Below are 10283 nucleotides of genomic sequence, written 5' to 3'. Positions count from 1 at the left end.
TTGTATCCATGCATTATGCAGAAGTTGAGAAGGGCTGTAATTAGCTGACGGGTCTCCTTATCCTGAGGGTATCCTTATCCTTTGTACCCCACTGGAGACTGGTTACTCTGCTAATGAGGCGTAGGAGTGTCTTGCACTGTGACCTAATTTTACTGACCCATGATGTGCCCTTTCCGTCTTGGTCAAGATGCGTCCCTAGAATCTGTACGGTAGATTGGCGTCGAATAAGTTGGCCGGAGATGTATAAAGCATATAATCTAGATAATATAGCGGTGCTGCGCAGGTGCATGAAGTAACTAGAAAGAGCGGCTATCGAAGCTGATGAGATTGCAATTTCTCGTAGCTCGTTTGTCGGTAACCTCTGAATTTTGATATCATAGACAAAACTGAAGTACCTCGCGCTCTAAGAGAACTAGTTGTATGCCTTCATATCAGTTGTTCTGAGTTCTCCTGAATTTTTTTTTTTTTGCCATTGCGTTTTGTTGATATGAGCAGCTTCTGTATATAAACGACGGATCGGTTATTCATATTCCATAGCTGTTAGCGCTCTGTCGTCTTATTTCGTTCCTTCCCGTGTTTGTCTGTCTGCGCTGTAAACCAATTTTCATTAAATAAATGCTCTTTGGATTGACCTGACTGTGCAACAAATGACGTCCAGACCGCGAGTGGGAATGGTTTCTTGCAAATATTCCTGTATTCTGTTCGGGTGCCTTCTCACAGAGTTTGTCTCCACAGTTCAATATTCTTGGCCAGTGCTTTTCGTGCTGCTACACTTTTAACCGCCCCCCCCCCCCTCTCTTTCTTTAATTTATTTTTTCGGAATGTGATTTTATATTCTGTTCTGGTGTTATGCCTTCCGTCTTCTTTTGACCTCATCTTGCGTGCTTCCCTTACAATGAACGCGATCCAACTCGCTCAGTTTTTCACATTAACAGAGTTCAACTGTAATATGTCCACTGGAGAGTTACTCTCGGTACCATCATTCAGGTTGTATTCAGTGCAGAAGAAAGGCTTTCCTACTCTATGGAAACCATTTATACTCAGCGCTAGGCGGGAATATTATAGGGTAGCGCAAATTTTATTATCTGATCATTAGACTGAATGCAGGACCCTTGGCGAAATTTGGTTTCCCTTTTCGAGGTGCAGTGAATACACACGAGTTTCTTCCAATAAATAGGGACATAATTAAAGAAAAACAGTTCTTGTGTATACGTTCAATAAGGTACGTCATAAAGGAGCTGGCTATCCTCTTACTATAATATAAAAGCGAACTTCGCGATGCTGAAAGTACATTTATACCGAAGAGCAACCAATAAAAAAGAGCAACTGAAATGAGCTTTCTTTACAAAGTAGGAATCAGCACAAGAAGCCGTTTCATGCACTGGTGCTTGTTCTGCCATTTATCTTGTTTCTCCAGCTCAACTTCCATCCGTCCAAGCGGGTCTGATATGTTGACTCTACAAATTAAGTGAGTCGGCAGTCCACCCGGAGAGACAGGAATTGACCGGCAGCCTCGTTGTTCTTCGCTTTTAAGTTGCCGCTGCCCGCGGCTGTTAAACTTTCAGCCGACATCTCGTTTACTTTTGCGAGATAAACACAAATTACGCGATATTTATTTAGGAATTGGCAGCAGGCAGTTCCAACCAACGAAGTTGGCACTTACGAAAGCAGAACTGACCAGTAAAGTGACACTTGTAGCAAAACTTTATTTATTATGTAAAGTGTTGTAATGTATAACCGTAATGTGTTGATGTAGCCACATCTGATGCCGGTGTGATTACTGATGCGGAAACGCAACTTACTCTCTGCATTGTTATTTCTTACCAGTGTCAAACTTGCAAAAGTGGCGAAAATGTCGGCAGGACAAACATTTTATAGTCCTTCTTTCTACTTAAACAAACCCTATGGTAGCGAGGGTTCCGCTCGCTATATACTAAGCTCACGTATAGCGCAGACATATACAGACAGACAATGAAGTCGTTTGTTTATTAAACAAATTCAACTATGGTTGGGTGCCTCTGCAAAGGGTACCACACTGTAAAAACAAAAACACCTTTTTGGGCATTTGTCTGATTCAAAACACCCTTACACCCTGAGTCTAGGGTGTTCGTGCCATTGGAAATCACCTCTTGCATGCCAAAGGGGTGCTTTGGTTGGAGAATATGCCTTAGGGTGTTACGGGTAAGCAATATCACCTAACATGCTGGTGGTATATGGCTGCGTAACTTCGTAGCCTTTTATACACAAGCGGCGCTGCTAGTATAACCCAACACCTAAATAAAGCACCAAAAGTAACGCTAAAATTAAAATTACACACGAGTGCTTTCTAAAAATGAAACAGAAACTGAAACAAAATTTCACCGCCAGGAGGCCGCCGGTAGCTGCGAACGCTCTTTTCAAATTTCACAATATGGCCGTTAGCATTGTGGGGTGCGTTTCGACCACGTTTCGGCGAATGCTGAACGTGCTTCTTCGATTGTGTACCCTCGTGAAATGTGTCGCATTTCCCTTGCATATGTGTTACAGAAGTGTGTACGCTTGTGAAGTGCCTTCTACATGTGGTGTTTAACGCAAACGGGCATTTATCGTGTCGGCAAGTGTCCGGGCTTCTTTTTGCTTTGCTCAGGCCGAAGGACTGCTGCACCGCTTTGTTTGAGATGTTTGAAAGAAGAAGGCATGGACGATTTTTTTTTCTGCGTGACTAAGAGGTATATGCGCCGACTACATTGCACTCGCGCTGAAATCGCACTGGTTGGTTCGGTGCCGGTGATACGAAGGCGGACAGCGTACTTTGCGGCTGACGCAATCGTCTGTAAAGGTAAGCCTATTCTCACGCATATTGCGCTTTGTGGGAACAGTGACCTACCGGATTGCTGCATTCTGTGTCTTTTTGTGCCGGAACGCTCCAGAATGTGCTGAAATGAAAACGTGAGACACGCGCTTGTTTTCACCTGGCTGCCAAAATGACATCGCACATGTGGTAGATGTCGCGGCGAGTCACGCAGATTTCGCGCAAGAACATCAGTCTCAACTTTCTTGAACAGAAATAATGTATGTGCTACGTTTCCTTGCATTTTGTACGCGCAGGAGTTTCACGAAACGATTTTCGTTTCTTGCCAGTTTGATACTTGCGCTCAGTTCGCAACGACTCGGCTTTGTTCTACCGTTTCCGTTCGTGCGGCAAGGTCATGTTGGCGTACTACCTTATTTTCTCCTAGCACTCTCGACTCCCCCCTCCTCCCTTATCTCTTAGACTTCGCGCTCGCTCTCCTGAAACCTTTCATGCTTCGTCGTCTTCTTTCACTCGGAGCGCTGCCATCCCCCCCCCCCCCCTTTTTTTTTTATTTACTCGGAGCATAGGCGCGCACCGTCCTGCTGCTCGGGGAGCGTCCTCCCGCAGCCCTTCTGTTTAAACTTTTTGTTCGAGGAGGCTATGTTCGTTCTCGGCGGCCGTTCAGCGCGGCACGCCTCTGCGCTCATGCTCTCGGCATCGAAGTGCGCTGGTCGGCCGGCCTGGTTGCATAATAGTTTATTCCAAACTGCGTAAACTATATGCCGCTATCATCAGCCTATGTTAACTTCCCCGCGTCTGGATTTGCCTTTTTTAGTCACAATGGGAGCATTTTTCATTTTACGGGGACTATATTTTGCGGTTGCATGGAGTGTGAATTTGCATTTTTATGGCGTTTACTTTCGCTCTCGAAGAATCATTTAGGTACGTATTTTATTTTCAGCAAGACTTCAATTAAGGCACTTGTACACGTGCTAAGTCAGCTGATGTGGTTCAAACCATCCAGTTTATTTTCGTGGTCACATTTCAACATAACAGTTTGACCGCATTACTTGATTTTTGTAGTGTCTTTAGACTAGAATAAATGAATATTCGATACTGATGCCTCAGCATTCAAGTAGAGGTCGACAGCTTGAATTCCGTGGCCAAATATTGTACCGGATGTTGCTATTAGAGAGTTTGATTCTGACCAGATGTTTACTTTTTTTTTTTTGTCTTTTGCTTAAATGTACATATGAAGCGATTATCACAGCCTTAGTCGCATATGTTTACCTTCTTTGCTCATCACAGTGCGCATATTGCAGGCAAATTTGTGACTTACTGTTATTAAAAAATTTGTAATGTATGTGTTGAAAGCAGTTTACTGATTTAAAGGGCCCAGAAAACAATTTGACTTTCATATGCTAACGATGCATGTCTGTAGATTGTCTCTAAGAATTGAAGCCTACTTTTTAAAGCTGAGCGGGGACCCTTAGTTTAGAGGTATATTACATATTTTATTGCCATTCAGCCGAGTGCCAAGTTGAGGGAAGGAGGATCATAATTTTTGCTTAGTTATTTTTTATATTAGACTTTCCTTAATATTGCTTGCAGTTTGGCGATGAGTGGCAACATACTGATGGTTTTTGCTGTTTTCTAACCTTAGTAAATATTTGTATTTGCTGTTTGCTAATGCCAGTTTTTTTTTTTTTTCAGATATTACAAAGGCATCAATTGCCTTAGCTTTTGTACAATGATTTTTAATATTCAGTTACTTGAAACATTGAGTAAAATGAATTCTTTATGGCTACCATTCACACAATCTTGCAGTTCTTACATGACTTCAACATGCTGATCAAGAAGGACGGCAAAGAGGCAGTTGAAATCGGCCTTAACAAGACACTTGTCTTGGTTTCGAAGGACACCATTCGTGCAAGAAAAAAGGACATTGCCCGGGTGCTCGAAGTAAGTTCTGAGAGAATGCGTGAAAGGAGAAAGAAGCGTAAGTAATCAACTGTTTCCTTCTGTTTGCTGCATGTGCTATCTAATTGGCAGTTTTTCGCTGAATGCCTACATTTTTGCCATTTTGCATTGCCTTATAGATATACTAAAAACATGGCTGAGCTTCAGAAAGAATAATAAAACCATAACTAGCCTGTGCATTTCTTCATATGTAACAATTTTCGTATTAGCTAAATTTAAATTACCTATTGTTCTTCTCCATTGTAATGGTGCAGCCCTTTCGAATCTGTTCAACTAGTAGCAGAGAATTAGGTGATACCTGATTCAAATCTTCACAAGCTTTGCTAATTTTTGCTGTCAGATGTTTGGCTTTCAGTTTGCGTGCCTCTACATGCTTTCAATTTTGTTTATTCGCCTTCCTAAATTAGACAATAAATTATCGCCTCAAAACTCGGCTGTCTCTTTTTACCTGCAAGGAGGTACACCATTGTTGTGTTGCTTATTTCTATTGTAGATGTACAGACAGTATGCATTCTGCAACTCTAAGCAAACATTGGGAACCAGCCGGGAGCTCTGGATGTTGTTTGTATCATTTGTAAGTTTTCTCTTTGTCATTTGAATATTCAGGAAGCCTACTTTAAACTGACATTATTAGCGAATTTTCTTTGTTTCTAAAATCGTTTACAGTCTAACTTGTAATATGTATTAGTGATTCATAATTCAAATAGAAATACTACACAAGTTTTCATCACAACTGTGAATTCTTTGCTGTGAAAGGATTATTTGCACTGTAAGTACAATCAAAAGCACTTTTAAGATACTCCTGCCATCACATGCTTACCACGTCGTATTGCATACAAGAGTCACCTGATGAAGCACTGGTAATGTCAAGATTGGTGCAGTGTACCATTTGACTAAGCACTCTGCTGCAGTGCACCAGCAGTGCTTTATCAGATGGCTCTTGCAGGCAGCTTGGTGGGGTTTAGCATTTGCTGGAAAGGGGTCTCTCAACCTGCTCATGCATTATAGTACCTAACATGTTCCTAATGTCTGGAATATATAATCTGAGACTGCTTCAAAAGAAATATTTGCCACATTGTCTTATCCTACAGGCTTCTGAAGGTGGGTATTGCAGTTTAATAGTTGTTTTAAAAAAATGCTGTAATTTGCTAGCGAAGTTTGAAATGATGTAATAATTTTAATTCTTCGGAGATTAGGTTTACCACATTGGTTGGGAGAAAATACTGCTGTGTTTCAAGGTTCATGCTGTATAAATATAATGCCTTCAACTACAGATGCTAACATTTCATGCATTAACCATGTGGCACTGTCATAGACATTCTCATTTATAGTAAACATTCTCAATAAATCCAAATTGTTATTTTTGCATTTCAAGTTAGTCAACATATTTTTAGTATTCGAACCTTTAGTATTTCAAAGTGCTCAGACTGCCTGCCGCTATAACGATTACAACTTCTTGAACACTTGAGCTTCCTGCCGCCTCTTGAGGCTCACCACTGATGTTCTGGATGTTTATGCATACAATGTGCTATGCGTGGAAAATGTTTTAACATGCCATGCTTCAGTGTTATTTTTTAGAGCTTCTGCTGTTTGGTTGTTTGGTAATGCTCTGCTGTTGCACTAGTAATTGTCGCTCAACTCAAAGCTCCAGTGTACACTTTCAATGAATAATGTGTGATGAAGTTTCAGAACTGCCACATAGAGCAGCGAGAACACTTTTTCCTTGTTACTAAACCTTAAATGTAAACACTTCAGGAAGCATTGCGATGACCTAGGGCTTGGCTGGTTCATACTTAGCACAAGAAGACGTGCAAAAGTTCAGAAATGCATTATGTGTTATGTATTACATGCACTTTGTTGTTTTTTTTTTGTAGTGGTCTCATTACTAAGTATGTTCTTTCCATGTTTTTTTTTGTTTGGTTCTGCAGTATCTACTTGGCCAGTGCAGGGTATGCTGTAGGCCTTGTGTGACACCTTCAATTGAGCCAGCTGTTAATATTTTAGTAGTAAACACCGTGCTCCAGTGGTGTTTATTGTTTATTTACATTTTTAACTATCATAATAAGCATTCCAGTTCATGTGAAATAAAAAGTTCGTGGGCCAGCATTGAAGTTCTCTAACCCAGGTGCTTTTGATGAGTGTAGCCATTTTTGTTTGATAAAATAGCTTGCATAATCCAAAAATTACCATGCAACAGCATGCTGCATGAATAAAAATGGGTTGACCTTATGTGCTCTCATTTATGACTTGATCAGACTGCTGGCTTTGTGCCTCCTGAACCAACCATAACAGTGTACTCTGCATTGTTAATTGTGAGATAACCACCAGTGGTTTCCGATAGGGCCCTTTTCCAGCACACTGCTGTACACTAAAGGGGCATTGGCGTATTCTAAATATAGAGTAGAAAATATGTTGAATTTGCTTTTTGCCAGGTGCAGTGCATATTTATACAGCTGCTCTGTTATGCACTTCTTTCACAATTTTATCAAGGAACAGAAAGAAAAGCCTGCCACGCCGTACGTCGGATATACTGGGAGCAGCATCAAAGAAGCTGAAGAGCATTTCCCCTTCATTCAGCAGCGGAAGCTTCTTCGAGTCATCGACTCTACTTAGGGTATTGTTCCAATAATGGGTCGATTTTGGCTGTTCAATCTGACGTATGACAAGGGGTCCGACAATTTGTGCTGCTTTATAGAGCACCTCTTTTTGGGCGTCTGCGTGTCGAAGCCAAGATGCGCTGCACGACGCTTTATTTCATCGCTTAAGGCCGAATTTTATGCAAGCGCACGCGTTGACACTGACAAAGCATAGGATTAATATTGTGTACTGCGATTATTGTTGCATACGACTAAACGTTTTGTTGTTGTTTTTTCAGAAATGTCACCATGCTGTAGTGTTCATTGTTCGGGTCTGTTTTTGAAAAAAAATTGTATACTTTGTTGTCTGCATTTGTTGGAACTGTTTTGCTTCTTTCATTTTTTTAGGTATTTACATACATACCATGTATGTTTTTGCCCGTCTGCTAGGCTCTCGGTGGAGAGTGGCAGTATTGTTAAATAAATGAGGTTCCATAGCGCGCATCAATGAAGAAACAGAACACAAGTGCCCCCCTGCCCCCCCCCCCCCCCTCCACCAGCACCCGAGCACCCGCTAGCCCGAACCCTGACCCTTCTATGCCGAATAAAAGACTTCCAGTTTCCTTCTGTGTGACATTTTTTTGTAACATGCTCTGTGAATTTGAAAAAACAATCATACTGGCATGGGCCATTCTAGATGTCAAAATAAAGGCATGCAGCATCTTTTTACATGCTCATTTGGCATTACAGGTGGTTAAAAGGAATACCATTAAGCTTGATCGCAAATGTGCACATAGGAAAAGCATTAAGGAACGTGTAGTGGCAAAAGTAATTCCTAATTAGGGAATGAAATATATGGACGTTACCCGCACTGATTTTTATAAATGGGTGTAAGGGTGCAATGCCACTGCTTCCACCCTGCAATAGGGTGTAAAGGTGATGAAAACACCCCAGTGCATTGGCCCCATAGAAGGGTGTTATGACCAACCGAAGCACCATCTTTGAGGGTGTACTGGCACTCTGAAGCCACTTTTTTTCAAGGGTGCATGGGTGTTAGTTATAGACATGCGAAAACACCTAATAAGGTGTTTTTGTTTTTACAGTGCACTCTACAATGGCGCTTTTCAAGCTCCCCAGCGCGGCGGGAGTCTTTCGTCTGAACACTTGCTTTAAAACGGCTTCAAGGACAGGATATACGAGATACGAGCCCAGGTACCCAAGAAGTCTTCGGACCACTCCACCCAAATAATGATCCGCTGAGAGTTGAGTGGCCTAGTCGGGAGTATCATTTGTTCTGCAAAGTTCAATCGTAGTTTAACTGGTTAAGTTTTTATTAATCGCTTCAGTAAGAAACACTCAATGCAGAAGCTGCAGATCGTCTGGAAACACAACTGTCTGTGTTGTTTGTATCAAGGTATCGTTTACTTGAAAGGTTTTTTAAGGCGAAATCCTTTCTAGCCTCATGGAACGAAAACCCTCGCGCAAGAGTTTTGCGCAAGGCTTATCATTATCCGCGAGCTTCCGCTAGATGTGTTCTTGTCTAGGGTTCCTGTCATCTGCAATACCACACTTCGAGCGCCAAGGAACGCTACGCGACAGAAGCGGTGGTGTACTGTCCAAGCAAAATTGCCAGAAAAAGTGTGACAGATACTGTACTTTCCTTTCCTGTTAACCAATTGTAATTATATGTAGCACTGCAACGAACGCCGATAAGGGGCAAATGATGAAAGGAGGAAGGGTAAAGTTTCACCATTTTCCTCTTAAGAGACACCTAAGATACCCTCTAACTTTTTTTTTTCGCGCCTTTAAGAGATAGCGCGCATATTAAAAAGGTTGCGCGGCTTCAGCGTCCTGAATGGGGTCTTGGATTACAACTAACAGACGCGTAAGCTGCGTCTGTTAGTGTTTAAGAGACTCTCATGGAAACATTAGTGAAGACCTCCATAACATTCGTCGGAACACTACCTTGCGTTTTGCGTATGCGAGATGATACAGTGCATTCTCCGGCGAGCAATGTTGTCTTCTGCGCATGCGTGAGAGTACCGCAGCTGCCACAGCGATGATAATGTTGGCGCCATCTCGTTTTGCAGCGTGAAACTGCATTTCGTTTGGTTTGAAGGGGGGCCTTTTGGGACAAGGGGGAAATGCGAGTCACGAAATGAAGCAATTAAGACAGAGAAAAGAGCCCTGCTATCCTACAGAACATAGTGATTTTACATGACCGACAGAAAGCAAATTGAAAATTTTTGGAGTGCACGTGACATCCGTCTTTAAGGGTATGAATGATGTGACTGCATAGACTACCACCCACATATAAAGCTCCGCTTTAACCAAACTGCATAAATGCGCACGCGTCGCCTAGGAGTAACGTGAATTCAAATGGCCTGGAATGCTGATTCTGGCATCCTCCCAAGTGAAAGGAGAGGTCCTAGTTGGCAGCTACTACCCAACGTAACGTCAGGCAACCCTGCTTACAGTCAGTGCTCGTCCATGCAAGCTGCCGTCTAGCGTGTGCCAGGGCCATGGTCGAGATTTTTAGCTCACAGCGCCAATGCCAACATCTGCCTCCGACGCCGATGGCAGAGTTTCGGTGAACATGGCATTTAACGTTGCCGCGTTATTATGCCTCACACAGCATAGCTACTCGACAGGCATATACCACCTATGCGAGCACCGCAAGAGGCTCAACGATTTTCCTTCCGTCGAACAAAACAAAGCTTCAAACAGGCTTTTTTCTCAGCTACCATGCTGCAGCGTTTTGGACCGGACCTTCTTGGTCGAGATTCTACACCCACCTTGGGAATTGAGCCGCGGCGTCGTTGCTGTAAGAAACAGCGGGATGGAGACTGCAACGCAGCCGTGTTCGTCCTCTCCCTAGATGGGGGCAGCCTTAGGGCGGAGGTCTGCAGCCTTCCTACCATTCAGGCCTTTCGGTGGCAAATACCGTTAGCTCA

General features: G+C 42.6%; 1 long non-coding RNA gene across 1 annotated transcript; it reads left to right on the top strand.

Moving 5' to 3' along the window:
- Window positions 1-2484: 2484 nt before the first annotated feature.
- On the top strand, window positions 2485-7954 carry LOC146197386 (uncharacterized). Its single transcript, XR_014705664.1, has 4 exons — window positions 2485-2818; window positions 4601-4772; window positions 5247-5327; window positions 7244-7954. It is a non-coding gene; the product is annotated as an uncharacterized LOC146197386 (long non-coding RNA).
- The last annotated feature ends 2329 nt before the right edge of the window (window positions 7955-10283 follow it).

This window comes from Amblyomma maculatum, chromosome 3 (assembly GCF_055883805.1).
Source record: "Amblyomma maculatum isolate TAMU_Amacu chromosome 3, ASM5588380v1, whole genome shotgun sequence".
In the NCBI taxonomy this organism is placed as follows: domain Eukaryota; kingdom Metazoa; phylum Arthropoda; class Arachnida; order Ixodida; family Ixodidae; genus Amblyomma; species Amblyomma maculatum.
Note: the sequence above shows the minus strand (reverse complement) of the source record. Positions and strands in the feature narration are given on the sequence as shown.